We start from the raw sequence: 17,970 nt of genomic DNA on the forward strand, positions 1-17,970 counted from the left end.
AAACTTACACAGAAAGATAAAATCATCGAACTCCTAAACAAATGTAACTTAAATAATGCTAAAACCTGTGACACCCCTATGCAAACTGATTTTCTTAGAAACACTGATGAATCTTCCCCTGAGTTTAAAGACAACACATTTTACAGATCAGTTATAGGTTCACTCCTTTATATATCTAATTGGACTAGGCCAGATATTGCATTACCTCTCAATCTATTGTCAAGATATGTTAGTAAACCAACCTTGTATCATTGGGAAGCTGTCAAAAGAATTCTAAGATATCTGAAGGGTACATTAGATTTTTGTTTAATGTTGGAACCCAATAATGACAGAGAACCAAAAATTACTTGTTATGCTGATGCAGATTGGGCTGGTGATACATCATGCAGAAAGAGTACTTCTGGTTATGTTTTTCTATTGAATGATTGTCCAGTTTACTGGTATACTGGTAAACAAGAACTAGTAGCCACTTCTACTACAGAAGCGGAATATGTTTGTTTGTCCAAAGCTGCAAATAACCTTGTATGGTTCAATGATCTGATCACTGATGTTTGGAAGAAACCCACCTTACCATTTATTATGCATGAAGACAATAAAGCGGCCATTGAAATATCCAGATCCGATGCAATTGGACAAAGGTCCAGGCATATTGATATAAAGTTTAAGCATGTGAGACAACTGTCTCAAGACGGATTCATTAAAGCAATACATTGCGATACTTCTGAACAATTAGCTGACATATTAACAAAACCCTTACCTTCTAAACAACACAAATATTTAACTTCTAAATTATATGTATTATATTGTCCTGAATCAGAATGTAATTGGTGTTGTGTAACGAACCGGCATTTAGAGGGGGATTTGTCAGATGTAAATGCCTTATTCTCCAATGTGTAAATAATGTATATATGGAACATCAGAGGTTAACTTATTCTTTGGACTTTAATGTATTCATAACTTACCACTCCCATTCCTAGCTCCACCCCTTGTATATATAAGGAGCCACCCTCACCATTCTCGTCGCTTCTACCTTGAATATTCAGTGAATATAGAATGCCTATCATAAATAAAAAGAAATATATTTAAAGCTTTAACTTCTATTATCTTTATTGAGTCTGATCCTGAAAATATTGCAACAGTATATGCAGTGGTAGGATTCAGCTGATTTTGTCCGGATCGTGTAAACTGGTAGCGGTGACTGTGGGAGGCTCCGCCCACCTGTCCGGATGTAATGCATGACTACTGCACATGCACAGAAGGCCGTGCACATGCGCAGAGGTAATGCACATGAGTGAAACGAGCGCACGCACAAGCGCTCACATTTGCGAAATGAATCCCATGTCTGAGTATATGTTTAAGTAGCCAATTTTTGAAGCTCCAAAAGGATTTCAAAGCAAGCATATAATTGCTTGGGTTTTGCTTTATTTTACTTTACTTTATTCTGAAGCCAAAGCATGAGAAAGTAGGTGCCCTTATTATTTACAGAACATTGATTCTTACTTCACCATGTGAAATTTCTGATTGTCTTTCAGGGGGTTTGAAGCTTATGGAGATTATTTAATGACAGCTTCCCAACATGGCACAATCAACTGGCATTTTAAGAGACTTGCTGGTTGAGATTGGTGTTGAGATTGGTGTGTGTGTGTGCAAACTTTCAGAAATACAGTACAAATATACAAATGAAAACTATAAACAAAATCCAAACCATCCATATAATTTATAATCTGGGGATATGATAAGAATAAATAGCTCTGTCATCTTCAAATGTTCACAGTTACTATTTAGGCATTACTGAGGCATTTTCAGATGATACACTTTATGATACTTTGATGTAGACTGTGGGGTGTAAGTAACTTGCATTTATGGCTATAAAGAGCAAGAGGAAGAAAAGAAATGAGATGTATTCACAGTATGCAACAATATAATGAATGAAGAAAATATGAATTAAGTTATTAAAATAAAGATGCAAATAGTAATTGTAAAGATGGTTGCCATGCGACTGAAAGAACTATGGAAGCAGCACATAAATGCATTTGTTAAGTGTGCTGATATTTTGCCTTGACCTTTTTCAGTTATATGCCTGACCAGACAGTCTGAAAATGTGTTTGCAAGCATGATAACATTAAAAATATTACATGAAGAGGAACGGACAGACCCCCTCATAGAACAGATGAACTTGCTATGTGAGGAGAATAATTATTTTTTATTTTGTTCAAAAGGTTAGGGATAAAGAGTTCATAGGCTAAAAATAAAGAAGTAATTTGTATAGAGGCGGTTTTGTCAATGTGGGTTATTTATTTTTAAGGGTCCTTTTTTAAGTGTTGGTCAATTCACCGTAGAAAGCCATGTGCTGTAGACTAAAAATATAACGGAACCTTTTGCCTGTATCAAAATGTGACAGCTCACTCATGCATATATACTCATGAATGTTTGAACTGAATCGATGGAAAAACCTTGTACTTCAAGGCCCATTGAGTTTTTAGAAAATTATTTTCACACACACGTTCATGTGTGCATGCACATGTAGGTTGGCAAAAGATCATATAGGTAGCCTTTGATTTACAACCATTCATTTATCAATCATTTGAAGTTATGAAAGCATTGGGGGAAAAAATGACCTACATTTTTTTCAACGTCAACAAACAATGGTGGGAATCTGTCAGTTCGCACCTATTCGGGAGAACCGGTTGTTAACTTTCTAAGCAGTTTGGAGAACCGGTTGTTGGAAGAAACTTATTTTGTTTTTTTCCACTTGACAGGGCTAATCCTGTAAGGAAGGCAGGAAGGAAACATTCTGGTGTTGTTTCTAGCCTAATCTTTATTGCCCTGATTACAGAAACTGCCTCTCCGGTTAACCTTTATTACATTGTAACAGCTAAGGCAAAGCGCCCATCGACGTGAGTGATGCTAAATTGGCCACACCCACACGATCACATGACCACCGAGCCATGCCTACCCAACTGGTCATTAGGGCAGAGAACCGGTTGTTAAATTATTTGAATCCCATCACTGTCAACAAATCCTTACATTTACAACTTTGCAGCGTCCCAGTGGTCACGTGATCGAAGTTTGAGTGCTTGGCATGTATTTACAACAGTTGCAATGTCTTAGGACCATGTGATCACCATTTCCAATCATCCCAACTAACTTCCCACAAGAAAAGGGGAAATCCAGACTCACTTACTGACCATGGTGGCTCAGTTAACAACTATGGCAAAGAAAGGTTTTAAATTGAGCATGACTCACTTAACAACCACCTCACTTAGTGACAGAAGTTCTGATCTCAATTGTGGTTATAAGTCTAGGCCTACCTGTATATGGAAGTCAGTATTCAATAGTGCAGCCAGAAGGAGTCAGCCTACATTGTAAACCAAACTATAAACCTGCAAGCAGTTTGAAAGCTGACCTTGCCCTGGTTTAATGTCTCCACTATTTAAAGAGAAGATAGTGAACATATTTTTTTGTTTGTATGTGCAACATTTCTTTTACTTTTCTTCTCCTAAATCAAGGATAGATAACATTTTTCCACCTGAGACTGCATTGCCTTAAATATAATCTGTTAGGACAGTGGCTCTCAACCTTCCTAATGCTGCAATCCTTTAATACAGTTCCTCATGTTGTGGTGACCCCCAACAATAAAATTATTCCTAAAACCATTGAAAATATGTGTTTTCCGATGGTCTTAGGCGACCTCTGTGAAAGGGTCATTCGACCCCCAAAGGGGTCCCGACCCACAGGTTGAGAACCACTGTGTTAGGAGATGCAAACCAAATACAATGGAGGAATAATGAAATTCCCACAGAGGGGGAATAGATTGTGAAAATTTGTGAACTTGAGAAAATGGTAAAACTGACCTTTTGGTCAGAAAAAAAAAAAAACTTTTTTTTTTTTTTTTGGAAAGACTGGAAACCTGATAGGGACGTTTTGCTTAAAGAAGAAAAAAATTGACATAATGATTTATGGATCTGAAGATTAAGAAAGATGTGGACTAAATGAGGGTATGAGAAAATTAGTAAAATATTTAGGAGAGAGTATTTCTAGGCTAGTGCCATATTTCTCAACTGCAGCAGCTTTAATTCCTAGATTTTGCCAGCCAGCATGCTGTAGTCTAGGACATGACTGGCTGAGGAATTATGGGTGTTGTAGTCCAAACCAGTGGTGGGTTGCCCCCCGTTCGCACCAGGTCTATAGAACCGATAGTAAAACCAGCGGGAGGCTCTACCCACCAACCCCAACATCACCACAACGCTTTTGCACATACGAACCGGTAGTAAAGGTAAGTAGAACCCACCCCTGATCCAAACATCTTAATTTGATCAAAGTTGAAAAACACAACTCTAGGCAATGAAAAGACAAGATATATAAACTTAATAGTGCTAAGCACGTAATTAAAAACTGAATGGACTCAGGCTGAAGTTTCTGAAAATTGGGGGAAATGATTACTTAATGTAGGCACTATAAATACAAATAAGCCATATTTGTGCCAGTTACCTTTGATCTTTGCTTTTCTGTGGAAAAAAAATTCAGTATAGCTCTGTTCCTATATATGCTGAACATGTTTTACAATTTATGTTTTAGCAATAGTCTTAGTTTTCTGTACATACATACATACATACATACACTTACTTTTGTATAAAGCACACATTAAGAGTGTCTAGAGTATACAGTAATTTGATCCACGTAGAATATTTCCAAAAGACAGAAAACTCAAATATTAAATGTAAATTATAAGTCATGTTCTGGAAGTTTTTTAATGAGCTGAAAAATACAATCTCTGAGAGCCAAACAATGACCATCTACACAATCCAACCACATATATCCTCATAATTAACACAAATATCCAGTCATCTTCAGGTTTATTTCCAGCTACAGCCAATTTCAACTATGAAACATAGTCATTAAGATAGTCATATGAACAAAAATTTGAAGGATGAATGGAGAAGAGAAATGTAAATTCTAATTTAGTTTTTTAAACTTTTCCTGTGATGCAAATAAGAAATCAAAAATGTAAGTCCAAGAATGTGTATAAACAATGTTGAATCTCCCTGGGAGCACCAGAAAGTGGGAACTACTGAAAATATTGTTTAATTTTATCAATTATAACTGAGTCTGAGATAAAGCTGGTATGCTTTGAGGCCTTGTTCTGATTTGACACTTCTTTTTTTAAATTATTATTATTATTAAAACTGGTATCTTACCTCAACCTTGTATACCACAGCTCCTGTTGAGAGAAAAAAGAAATGTGAGATTTCATTGTATTCATTGATGTCTTATTTTTTTTTAAGAAGTTATATTCAAGATAAAATAGTCAAGGAGGCAGAATAATCCATCAATTGATTAAAATTATAATTGTTTGGTTTATTATACTGATTTCCAACTTCTAAAGGAATTGAAAAGACTGAAGGACTATAGTTTTTTCTCATATTTTGTCCTCATTAGTAATCTCTGAGATACACTAGGTTGGGGAACATTTTGTGTTTCTCAAGAGCATTATTAATTGTGAATTGCAAAAGTGACCGTTTTTAGCGTGCGCGCACCCACACACACACACAAACCCCCATCCCTCCACACACAAATGCTGTTATAAAAACAAGATGTAAAATAAGTGTTAAGCCATGGAGTGTAATGGTTAAGGCACCTGATTTAGGATGTCCAGTTTCAAGATTTCCCTGAAGCATTTATTGAGTACAATTTCCAGACCATCTCAATCTAAAAAATAAAAAATAAAATAAAATCTAAAGCTTGAGTCAGATATTCTCTCGCAACCCAGATGAATGTTTGTTGTGGAGAAAACTGACAGAAAAAAATTCTGTATGTGCTCTTTTGATCTCTCATTCTTTACTGTTTTGCATTTATTCCATTGCTGTTTTCAGTGCCATGAAACTATAGCCATTCTTCTCAACCTCTTCATTTTATTTTTTCCTATATTTAACTATGTGGCAATATTCTAAGGCGCCTCCTCTGTGTTTAGAATTGTTTTGGTTTTTTAGCTTTGTTTTTAAGAAAAGCATTTAAATAAAAAGTGTTCTTTAAAGTGCAATGCATTGGAAAGTTTCTAAAACTAATCTTAGAAACAGAGTTGCAATGAAATATGATCATACGCTTAGTAATTACCTTATAGGTTGTGATGATATTGAATAATTGTCATTTTGTAGCTCTTTATTGCAAGAACTGTACAGACTAAAATTGGTGAAAGAGGAACCAACAATTCATAGACAAGGCCAGAGGTGAGTTTCAGCAGGTTCTGACCAGTTCTGGAGAACCAGTAGTAAAAATTCTGACTGGCCCCACCCCCATCTATTCTCTGCCTCCCAAGTCCCAGCTGATCAGGAGGGAATGGAGAATTTACAGTATTCTTCCCCTGGATTGGGGAGGGAATGGAGATTTTACAGTATCCTTCCCTTGCCATGCCAAAGCCACGCCCACCAAGTCACACCCACAGAACCAGTAGTAAAAACATTTGAAACCCACCACTGGACAAGGCAGAACCATTATGTAACTAGTGAGTAGATCTGTCCCAGTCTCAAGACTATGAAGAGAATATGAGTTTTTTTAAATTCAGAAAGATATGAGAAAAAGCCTAGAATTGGAGCAAACATGCATATGCATAAGCACACAAGCAGATGGCTTGATGTTTGTGTTTGGTAGCAAGGAGATATTCTGAAAATATATCTTTCTTTTGCAAACTTTAACATGATATATTTTAATCAACAAATTGTGAGAAGCATTTACTGCTATTGGAAATAGGTGTTGAAAGTCATTAAATTAATAAGCAATGTGATTGTTTTATTAGGCAGTCATGTGTTGGCTATTCAGTTTATTGCATCTAGATATTTTATCAGAATGTATTAGCCAATTATAAGTTGGCTATTTGGCTTATTGCATCTAGCTATTGTATTGTAATTTATCATAAAAGATCACAATCCATCCAAGACCTACAATTCCCACCAAAAACACTACGAAGAAAATTGAGTTTTCAGTAGTAATCACCTTATATTTATACAACATATAAATAAGGTGAAAATTGCTTTCTTTCCTATTAACAACTCTACTGGAGATCACTAACAAAACTCTCTTGACTCAATTAAATTTGAGGTGAAATTATATTAGAATGAGTTTCTCTATCTGGAGGGAAGTTGCCAAAATTTAATAGGGACACCAGAGAGGTTATAGAAAGACATTATTGCCATTTTATATATAGAGATATAAAATGATTAGTCAATGAAAACAACCACAAAATGTCATGTTTTATTTCTGAACTTCACTTTTAAAGCTTGATTTATTTGTTTTTATTATTACTGCCTAGCAAACACTTGAACAATTTGAATAATTTATTTACATAGTAACTTGAGGAAGAATTGTTCTAATTATATTAAAACCAACAAAAAGTATACAATTTGCAGGAAGTCAGCTCCTATTTTACACTGAAAGGAAGGGGGAAAACAGCAATGTAATACTGAATGTATTACTGGCACTTTTGATATCTGGACCGAACTAAATAAACTAAATATGCTGGAAAATAAAGTATTCCGGGGGCATGAACTGTAAACACTGTGTAGGGCTGTAACTTCCCAGAATTGTCCTTAAGGCTTTGAAAACTGACAACCATCCATACACACACACACTCACTATTTTAAAAAACCCACAACATTAGAAACTTTCTCTCTCCCTCATTTTGGTTTCAGCATGAGGATTCCTGGTTCAGTATGGGATTGCTCTTTGCAAGTGAGTGTAGAAACTAGGTTTCATCCAGGGGTGTCCAATCTTGGCAACTTTAAGATCTATGGACTTCAAAATCTTACTCAGCTTAAGTAACAGTTTTTAAATTTACTCCTTACAACGGACCCCAATCTTTCCACAGTTGAAGTCAGATCGACTCTGTAGCTGGAAGTAAATATTATTATCTCACTCCTAGTTAAAGTACATACATACTTTTACTTCTTAATGGGAGTAAAGCTTGTATCCTAACTATATTATTCCTCTGATGAAAAACATTCTGATTTCTTAAGTCATACTTTTTATAACCCAAGATTTGGATTTAATAAAAAATATGTGGAGGATAGTCCTTATGATTTCCTGGTATCTTAAAAAACTTAAATAAGTTTTTGTGTTGTTCAGTTTCTCTCCGGTACCAGAGAGGTATCTAATGGATACTACTATCAGTTGAAATAAAGTTTTACATTGTCTTTTATTGTTCAAATGGGAGTCATAAAGCAGCTGACAGATTGAGGAATAAGGGATATTCTGGGAACTATTAAAATATGGTATAAAAATACCTTTACAATGATTAGCATGTACAGTTAAGGTGCAGGAGACATTTTTAAAGATTTATTGTGGAACATTGGCTATTTGATTTAACTGCAGATTCATCAATTGCCTGACTCTAATCTCTTGTAAAAAATGACTTCTAGAAGATGGAAAAAGGGGAAAAATGTATAGAACTGCTACTTAATCCTTTTTGCAGAAAATGGCACCCTAAGCCATCCAGTTTCCAATGCAGAAGAATATATAGGAATGTGCAGAAATATGTTATGAAAGATAAAGTCCCTATTTAGAAAATATTATGTGCCTGAATTAACACTTCTTTTGTAAAAAATGTAAACATCTGATTAATTAAAATGTTAAGATGAAAATCCTTGAAAAAATGTAGGGTTAATATTATTACTTGAGAGTTTAAGTTTAAAGATAAGATTTAAAATTTTGCATGGTTCATATAAAAATAAATGTTATAATATTTATACTTTAAATACCAACTAGCTTATACAGTAATGTAATTAGAGTTCAAAAAAAAAAAATTCCAACTATTGCCAAAATTTTATTCTCTGGAAGCAACTATTTTCGAGAAGTACAAATAAATATAAATTAATGTATACTATTTAAGTAAATATAAAATAGAATTAGGCAAATGGGTTCTCATTTTTTTCTATCTATTCTTAGCCATTGAAACACACATATTTCACACATAGGCATACATATCCCTCCTTTTACAACTTATTTCAAAAGGGAAGAGTATTTCTCTGAAATTCATATGGATAGAGAGTAGCACTGGAGCACTTATTTCCTTGTGATGTGGACAAAGGCAATGTGTGAGAAGGTCCTATTTCTAATTCTACAGCCATTCTTGGGCCTTGTAATTTCTGGAAGTAGTTTTGCATGAATTTTGTTTTTCAACAGTAGTGCTAATGGCACTGCTGTGGATGAATCTTATTTTTTTAAAAAAATGTTGGTTAATTTCTCTTTCCTCTGGAATAAAGTGGAGAATTAAATCAACCTGTTTTTCTGCCCATTTTGAAAGCCCATTTCCAGAATCAGTTTGGTTATCTGGTGTTTAAGGCACCAGGCTAGAAACCAGGAGTCTGTGAGTTCTAGTTCCACTTTAGCCATGAAAGCCAATTGGGTGACTTTGGCCTAGTTACTCTGTTTCATCCCATGACATCAGGCTTGAGCAACAAGCCAGACAGTCAATTCCTGTCGCAACTAATGGATCTTGGTTGATCTTAAAACAAAAAGAAGTGGACTGCATTTGTGGGAAAACACTTGGAAGAAAAAAAAATGTGCGGAACTCAAACAAATCAACCCTGTGAATTAATATTAATGCATTTCCAATTTGAATGTGTTTATTCAGGAAATCACTCTGTTGCATGATGCCTTTAGATTAGAACACAGAACCACAGTTTCCAAATTGTGTGCACCAGGATGTAGCTGGGTACTGCAGTGAACTCACAAAAGTCACATGGCATATTTATTTATTTACTTAATTTACATCCTACCTTTATTATTAATACTTTTTTGTAAATAACTCAGGGTGGTACTTCTTCATTCTCTATTTTTCCCAGAACAACAATCCTGCAAAGTGGGTTGGGATGTCCCAGAGTTACCCAACTGGTTTTTCATGGCTAAGGTGGGACTAGAACTCAGAGATTCCTGGTTTCTAGTCTGGTTTTTTAACCACTAGACCAAACTTGCTCTTGTAATCTACTACTTAATAAACAGAACTGTTAGTATGTGTGCTGAGGGAATTCTGGAGTGTTGTGACGCACAGTTTTGCACACTAAGAGTGCGGTGAACTGGGAAAGTTAGGGAACTTCTGTTATATACAAATGTGTAAATTCTTTTAGGCATCCAATGGTGTTCAAGAGTATTGTTTACTTACAGTAAGTTTGTTGTATGCAAAAAGTTGAAAAGCAGTTAAATAGTTACAGTGGAAGATTGGATGTAAAAATTAAGATAGATAGATAGATAGATAGATAGATAGATAGATAGATAGATAGATAGATATAGATGATATAGATATAGATATAGATGATATAGATATATATATAGATACCGTGTTTTCCTGAAAATAAGACCCTGTTTTATATTTTTTTGAACCTCGAATTAAGCACTTAGCCTTATTTTCAGGGAGGTCTTATTATTTTGGGGCGCGTGGAGGAAACCAGAGGAAATGGAGGGGATCAGCTGCACATGTGTTTAAATATTTTCGGGGAGGGCTTCTTTTGGGGGGGGCTTATTTTAGGGCATGCACTCAAAAGCCCGATTGGCCTTATTATCAGGGGATGTCTTATTTTCAGGGAAACAGGGTATATAGATACATATGGAAAATTTTATGTGGACTTTATGTTGAAAGAAGAAAAATTCAAATTGATGATTTCAGAATTTGGTGATTAAAAAGGAACTGAGGAAAAGGACTGAGGAAAAGATTATAATTACTTCATAGAATGGTAGAAGGCATAATTGTGTTTTCTTTTTAATTCTCTTTTCTTTATTTTCTATCTTTTTGTTTTGTTTTACTATATTAAAAAAATTATAATAAAATCTATTTTGAAAAAAGGAATATAATTTTATTTTTAATTTCAACAATGTATTTTACAGTTAAAAATGAATATATAAAATGAAAGTCTGTGTTCATGGGATTAGTGGCATGTCAAAATCCGCAATAAATTGGCTGTGGCATTGAAATAGAACCTTTAAACAGATATGTATTATCATAGTTGAATTCACAAAAGGGGCTTCAGTTGCAGAGCTTGACCTTCTCCCATGGATGCTGTTGGTTCATGTCCACCCAGATACCTCAACTATCTGCATATACATCTTTCTTTTAAAGGAAAGAGATGTAATGACTCCTTGTTTATGGAACATTCTTCCTCCCAAGGTATGGTTGGATCCTATCACTTGCTGCTTTCTGAAAGACCCTAAAAATGTGGCTTTGTCAATGGACCAGGGGAACACAAATGAAAATGGAACCAATCAAGTGGCTGCTCTATTTGTAATGTTGCTGATATGGGGGCGGGGGGAGAAGGTGAGGTAGGGTTTCTTTAAAAAAATGTTTTAAATTATATGATGCATTTTTATTTTTTAAAAAACGTTGTAAGCTGCAGGGAGCTTACCTATTAATGATTTGGGTAGCTATGTAAATTTGTTTAATAGTAAATATATAAATAAAAAGGAAAGTTGTGTTGGACAGAATCAGGAAGGGATCATCACACTTACCTAGTTTACTAATCCTCCCTATTATTAATTCTTTCAAGGTGGTCATTTGGGACCTGCCATAATCATTAGAGTCTCAAATTATTTCTCCTCAATCATGATTTGGGTCTCTATGCCAGTACTACCAGATTTTAAATATAGCACTCTGTTTTTATGTGTGAAAATTCCTCAAAAAATACCCTTGTTTTACATCTAGCAGAGGCAGACACTGTGATAGTCAGCCAGTGCCTTTCCATTCTCCTTCAAGCCCTCCATTTTTGGTGGAATATTTTCAGGGGTTTCCTGTGAAATGCCAAAAAATTAACCTTGGTCTACTTGTGATTCTTTGACAAGTCTTTCTCTTTCAGTCTCTCTCTGAAAGTGTACTCAGGAATCTTAGCCATGTTTGAATAAAAATGAGTATGAATTGGCATATTCAACTGTTGAGTGCTGAATAACAATAGAGCAGAGGTGCCATTCAGTGAAGGGTGTGAGAGTCTGCCTTGCTGCAGGAGCCAGCATGGAAGATTATCCAATCATTATTCCAAATAAATCATTATGGACACAATAAACCTACTTCTCAGAAAGTATTTGTTTTTCAGAGATCACTTTAGCCTCCCTGTTCAGTCTACCTAGATAAGAGCACCCTTTGTACTGGAACTGAGCAGCATAAAAGGACTGTGGAATCTAGGAATTGAAAGTGAAATAACACATTATGATTGAATATGGTAAGTGTATGGAATGGAAGAAAATCTGAGATATATTTGTTTACTTGCATTAGCTAATAGAATCAAAATTAAGAGTGCTAAATCAACTTTGAAAATCACACAAGAGGAATACAGGAAAATAGAAGGGAAGGACCTCTGGATAGTGAGATGAGCAGCATATATGTTTAATAAATAAATAAAATAAGAGGAAGTCTTTTTAAGGGGTGGTCGAATGAAATTTGTGATGCTTTATGTCAAATTCGCATCCAGTGGTGGGTTGCTACCGGTTCGCCCTGGATCGGGCGAACTAGTAGTGGCAGCGGTGGGAGGCTCTGCTCATCCGCCCAGATTCTTCTACGCATGCGAGTGAACCACTAGTGTATGTGAACAAAAAGCTGCTTTGCTTGTAATGCCAGTAAAACAATTAGCCCACAGCAGACAGCCTAAAAAGGCCCTTTAAAACAGCTATGTGAAGTCTTCAAGAGAACACTACTGCTTTAACACTTCAAAGAGGGAATTTGCTCACATTTCCATATTTGGTGTCATGGACTTCTGTGACATCACAGAGTTCAGTCTTTATATAGGTTTTGGACAAAAGTGCTCCTTTGAGCCAAGGAATGAGTGGGTCCTGAATGAGTGAAACCCGCCCCTGTTTGCATCGTCACAGCATTGTCACATGATGTATCACAACTTTTTCCCCCTTCACTAAACCGGGCATTGGCGTGGCCAGCGCATGACACATTTGGCTTGTGGGCCGTGAATTTGACAGCCCTGCTCTGTGTATTCCCTAATTTTATATGAATATTTACAAAGCTGTTTCCCTCTTCAAATCTTCCATTTTTTTTTTCTGAAACAGTTTTTTATTAGCTCTTTCCAAGATTTCCACATAAAGTTTTAATGATCTTGCCCAGGTCTTGAGGTACCTCCCCAGAAGGTTAATTCATATATACTATGGACTAACAGTATAGTTAAACCTTGTGTTCATGCTGGCATCAACAACACTGTGCATTATAAGATTAAACAAGTTTAAATATTTACTAGGAAGTTAAGTGTGGTCTACTCTCTAGATAAAAGATGCTTTTTCATATTGATTTTTTATTACTTGAATTTATCTGAATCACAAAAGAAAAAGGCTGGCTATGAACCATGCTGTGTTAATTACAGTTTCAGAGCAAGGAGGAAAAGGGAGCACAATATTTTTGATAGATCATGTTTAAAGCCACCCAACGGGTGGTATTTATGTACTACCATCCTCTGTGAAAGTCTGGAAATCTTTGCATGGTGGTTGTAAATAAATAATAAAGGTGTCTTAATATTTAAAACTGCAGCAGTAAAAACAAAAGCGGAATTTGCATAATTGACAAGACTAACTCCAGGGGCAGCTGCCAACATTAAATAATATTCAGCCCTTTATTATTTTTTTCATTGCTCTGTAGAAGCAGCACATAACATTACTACAAAACATTTTTAAAGTATATATTCTGTGGATTACACACAGCTACCTGTATTTAGAGTATTTCAGGAAGGATGTACAATATTTCAGCTACATAGTAGATGTTCTTAACTCCCAATTATAGTCATTTTAAATTCACTATGTAACAGAAAAACATTAGAGTATGAATTCCTTCCTTCCTTCCTTCCTTCCTTCCTTCCTTCCTTCCTTCCTTCCTTCCTTCCTTCCTCCCTCCCTCCCTCTCTCCCTCCCTCCTTCCCTCCCTCCCCTCCTCTCTCTCTCTTGAAAATTTGGATTAAAATAACACCCACAAAAAGAACGGGTTTCTATGAAAGGACAATTTTATTTTCCTCATTTTTATCAAGTAAAACTCTTCTGGAGTGATTGGACATTACATTTCTACAAGTTTTCCACCTAGGGATAAACTACATTTTTTTTGAGTAAAATTAAAAAAGAGTTAACTATTTTCATATCAGTATGTGTCAAATAAAAAGAAAAATTTGAAAATACTAAAATATAAATATAGGGCATACATGTTAGCAATGTATATAAAAGTATGTGAATTAAGTCTAGGATTAAATTGGTCCTTTTCAATAATAAAGGACAATCAGAACAATATTCATATGCCGAAATTTGGCACTTTTTAAAATATTGAGATGTGATACATACTCCTCAATTATGTATGTAATTTATTCCTTCCTTCCTTCCTTCCTTCCTTCCTTCCTTCCTTCCTTCCTTCCTTCCTTCCTTCCCTCCCTCCCTCTCTCCCTCCCTCCCTCTTTTTGTCAGGAGATTAAGAAAGGTTATATGAAAATCTTTATTTTATTTTCACAGCAATAACACTGTTGAAATAGGTTCATTAAAGTGCATTTTCATCGCTGAAGGACTTAAACCTGAATCATCCCAATTCAAATCAACACTTTATTCTTTTATTAGAACTGGTCTGAATTTTGATTTGTATACTTAATGACACAAACAAATAAATGTCTAAGGCATCTTGACAGAAACTATATAAATTGATACAGAATATAAGAACAGCAATTATAACAGCCTGCTTGTCCATAGACTTTTGAACCAGTGTAAATTTGTTTCTCTTCAGTAAACAAAATTAAAGCCACCCATAAAAAATCTGAGATGAAAATGCTGTTCATAAAAATTAAATAAAAAGAATATTATAAAGTATTATTATTACTGGGTGCATTCACAATGACAGCAAATCTATGCTACTGAAACTCTTGTGTCTGTTCACCCAACCTTCAATTGGGTGAAATTAGAATGTATTGAGCAACAATTTTTGAACCAAGATAATTCAAATGTGTTAGCTTACAGAATGCTGTCATCTATGATTCCTGGAAGAATAAAAATTGTTGAAGTTGTGGTCGTTTCAGCAACACCATGCCTCTGATTACACTTCCCAGGAGTGCTTAGGTTGCTTGGTGCAAGGAAAGATGCATGAGGGATATCTCCATTCTCTTTCCCGCCTCCCTCTGCACCCCATTGGCTATCTGCAAGGCCCAATGGGTAAGTGGCTATTGGCTATTCTAGAATGAAGGGCAACACCTGAAATCTCTTATTGGCAATGACTGTGGAGAGAAGGCAAGGGGAGTGAATTGGATGCCTGCTAGCAATGTAGGGCTCGTAGATATATCAGATTGGGGAGCAGGGGTACAGTTTTCCTTGCAGTTCCTATCTCTCTTTGTTTCCACAAAGTGGCAGGCATCTTTGGGGGGGTCGAAGGGGGGGTTCGTGAGAGGAGGGAAAACCATGCAAGCTTATATTATATACGGAAAGAAGAATGACTTAATGGGTCACAGGTTGTCTAGTAGCTAATATAATTTGCTTTCCAATTTTCCAAATCTCCATTTCACTTCTTTTATCAGGAGCACACTGGTTAGAATTTGATTCAAACAGTTCTGTATTGGTCCTCACACTTATTTGTTCTAATATGCCTCAATGCCAAGCTGAAGCAAGTGCAATGCCAATTGAAATAGCAGCATGTCTCTTGAAAATATGTCATGAGCGACGTAGATGTGGCAGGAAGTTTCATTGGCACAATTCCAACTACAACTGTGAAAGAGTTATGTCTACTACAGTTTATGACAAGAAAATTACACAGGCATACGGAAGTATGGAAAGGAAAATCAACATCAAGTTATTTACTTATTAAATTTATATGCCACCGATCTCACTGTTGTGTGACTCTGGGTAGTTTACAACCTAATCAAACCAAAATGTAAAATGTTAAAACATCCAAAGCATTGAACATTAAAAGTTAATGAAACACTAGTTATGAAAGGAACACACGCATAAACAGGATGGAAATGGGTTCTTCATAGACTATTAAGCACCTCCTGAGTAGGATACCCCCATTGGGGGGTCCTGTCAGGTTTTCAGTCTCTTGAAAGGCACAAGCAGTTACATGTTCTTGATAAAGTGATTATTGCACTTCCACTGCATGAGCTGAATTGGTTACCAGCAGAGGTGGGTTTCAGCAGGTTCTGACCAGTTCTGGAGAACCGGTAGTGGAAATTTTGAGTAGTTCAGAGAACCAGTAAATACCACCTCTAACTGGCCCTGCCCCCATCTATTCTCTGCCTCCCGAGTACAAGCTGATCGAGAGGAAATGGAGATTTTACAGTATCATTCCCCTGGAGTGGGGTGGGAATGGAGATTTTACAGTATCCTTCCCCTGCCACGCCCACCAAGCCATGCCACGCCCACCAAGCCACACCCACAGAACCGGTAGTAAAAAAAATTGAAACACACCACTGGTTACCAGTTTATCCAATTCAAGGTGCTGGTATTGACCTATTTTGCCTGGGACTGGGATATTTGAGGGACTTCCTCTTCCCAGTTTTATTTGCCTGTCCTGTCATCTGGTGGGCCTTTTCTACTGGGGTGCCCGCACTGTGGAATCTTCTCTACCCAGAGATGAAGTTGAACTCATTTCTCTTGGGATGTCTATGGAGATTCTCAGTCATCCAGGTCATGGTTGTCCCAAAGGTGCTTTTTCAAGAGGCAACTGGACTTTCTTCTTTTCTGGTTTCAGAGCTGAAAAAGCTTCTTGCATAAGAAGTGAAACATCTTCAAAGAAAAACCAGAAAGTCCCGTTGCCTCTTGAAAAAAACACCATTGGAACATTTTTCTTGGGCTTTCAAAGGTCCTTCAAGACTTAGTTATGCCAGCAGACCTGGAGACCCCAGGGAACAAGGGAACTTGTGAAGTGGCTTCATTATTATTAGCATAACTCCATCTGTTATTTTTCTTTCCTTGTTTAGTTCTGCTTTTTATTGTTTTTAATGTTTTAAAATAATTGTAATGCTTTTGGATAACGATTGTTTTATATTTATTGTTTTATTGGTATGTTGTAGGCAGCTCATGATCACATTCTGTGAGATGGGCAGCCATGTAAATTTGATAAATAAATAAATAAAATATTAGAAACAAAGCAATTTAAATTTAAGCAGACTTTGCTGGCAGATATTTCTTGACTTCATCAACAATGTGATGTTAGCCATTGATTAAAGAGGGGGGGGCTCAGTCAAGCGTATACCACTCTGGAAACTTTTGACAAGGAAACAGGCTGCTTTGACTTTCAAATAGAGTGAGAATCTTTAATAAAACATTCATTTCATCCCACCCGCAGCTTTCCAAAATCACATCTTGATTTGTGTCAACCGAAATTCTCTGACTTTTCATCAACATGTTCAAATATAAGGTATTTTCTTTATCTATCCAGATATTCTACTTCACTGGGTGAAATACGAGTCAAATGAAGTCACACTCAAGGAGAAATTATTACTTTTAAGTTGCTCTGTATATTTTGAAATACACACACACACACACACATTGTTATAATGTGTATCATTTTCATAGCAAGAAAGAAATAGCAGTGAAAAAAATGACTGTTTCCTAGGAAAAATCTGGTTTATATGGAAATAGAGAACTGAATAAGTGAAAATTTGGCAGATTTTCCTTCTTTCGTGATTGTGATACAAACAAGGGATTGGAAATTATTTATTTGTCACATTTATATAGCTACCCGTCTCACCTAACAACTCTGGGCGGTATATATAATCAAATAGCCCAGATACATCAAAACTATTAAAAACCAAACCAATTTAAATCACAAAGATTGAAAAAAATGAAATAAAACATTTCGGAAAACATTACAAGAGAGCATATTCAATTAAACAACATATAGCTATCTAGCAGGTTCCACTCCATCGTAATATCTCAAAAGTGAGATAAAAACATTTCTTAATGGCCTTCTGGAAGATTTTGGGCCAAACCAAAATGCTGTAAGTTTGGGGACCTTAAAATATCAGTACAATGTAAAATAAA

At 35.8% G+C, this 17,970-nt stretch overlaps 1 protein-coding gene across 32 annotated transcripts in view; it reads right to left on the reverse strand.

The window, feature by feature from the left end:
• The window catches only part of PTPRD (protein tyrosine phosphatase receptor type D), a 1,336,531-nt gene that overhangs the window by 625,233 nt on the left and 693,328 nt on the right, over positions 1-17,970 (reverse strand). For all 32 annotated transcript variants that reach the window (XM_087886215.1, XM_087886206.1, XM_034410407.3 and 29 more), the window contains one exon: positions 5,199-5,221. The gene's annotated coding sequence lies outside the window, so the exon portion shown is untranslated. The remainder of the gene's footprint in view (positions 1-5,198; positions 5,222-17,970) is intronic.

Source organism: Pantherophis guttatus, chromosome 2 (assembly GCF_059756535.1).
Source record: "Pantherophis guttatus breed Tessera chromosome 2, ASM5975653v1, whole genome shotgun sequence".
Lineage (NCBI taxonomy): Eukaryota > Metazoa > Chordata > Lepidosauria > Squamata > Colubridae > Pantherophis > Pantherophis guttatus.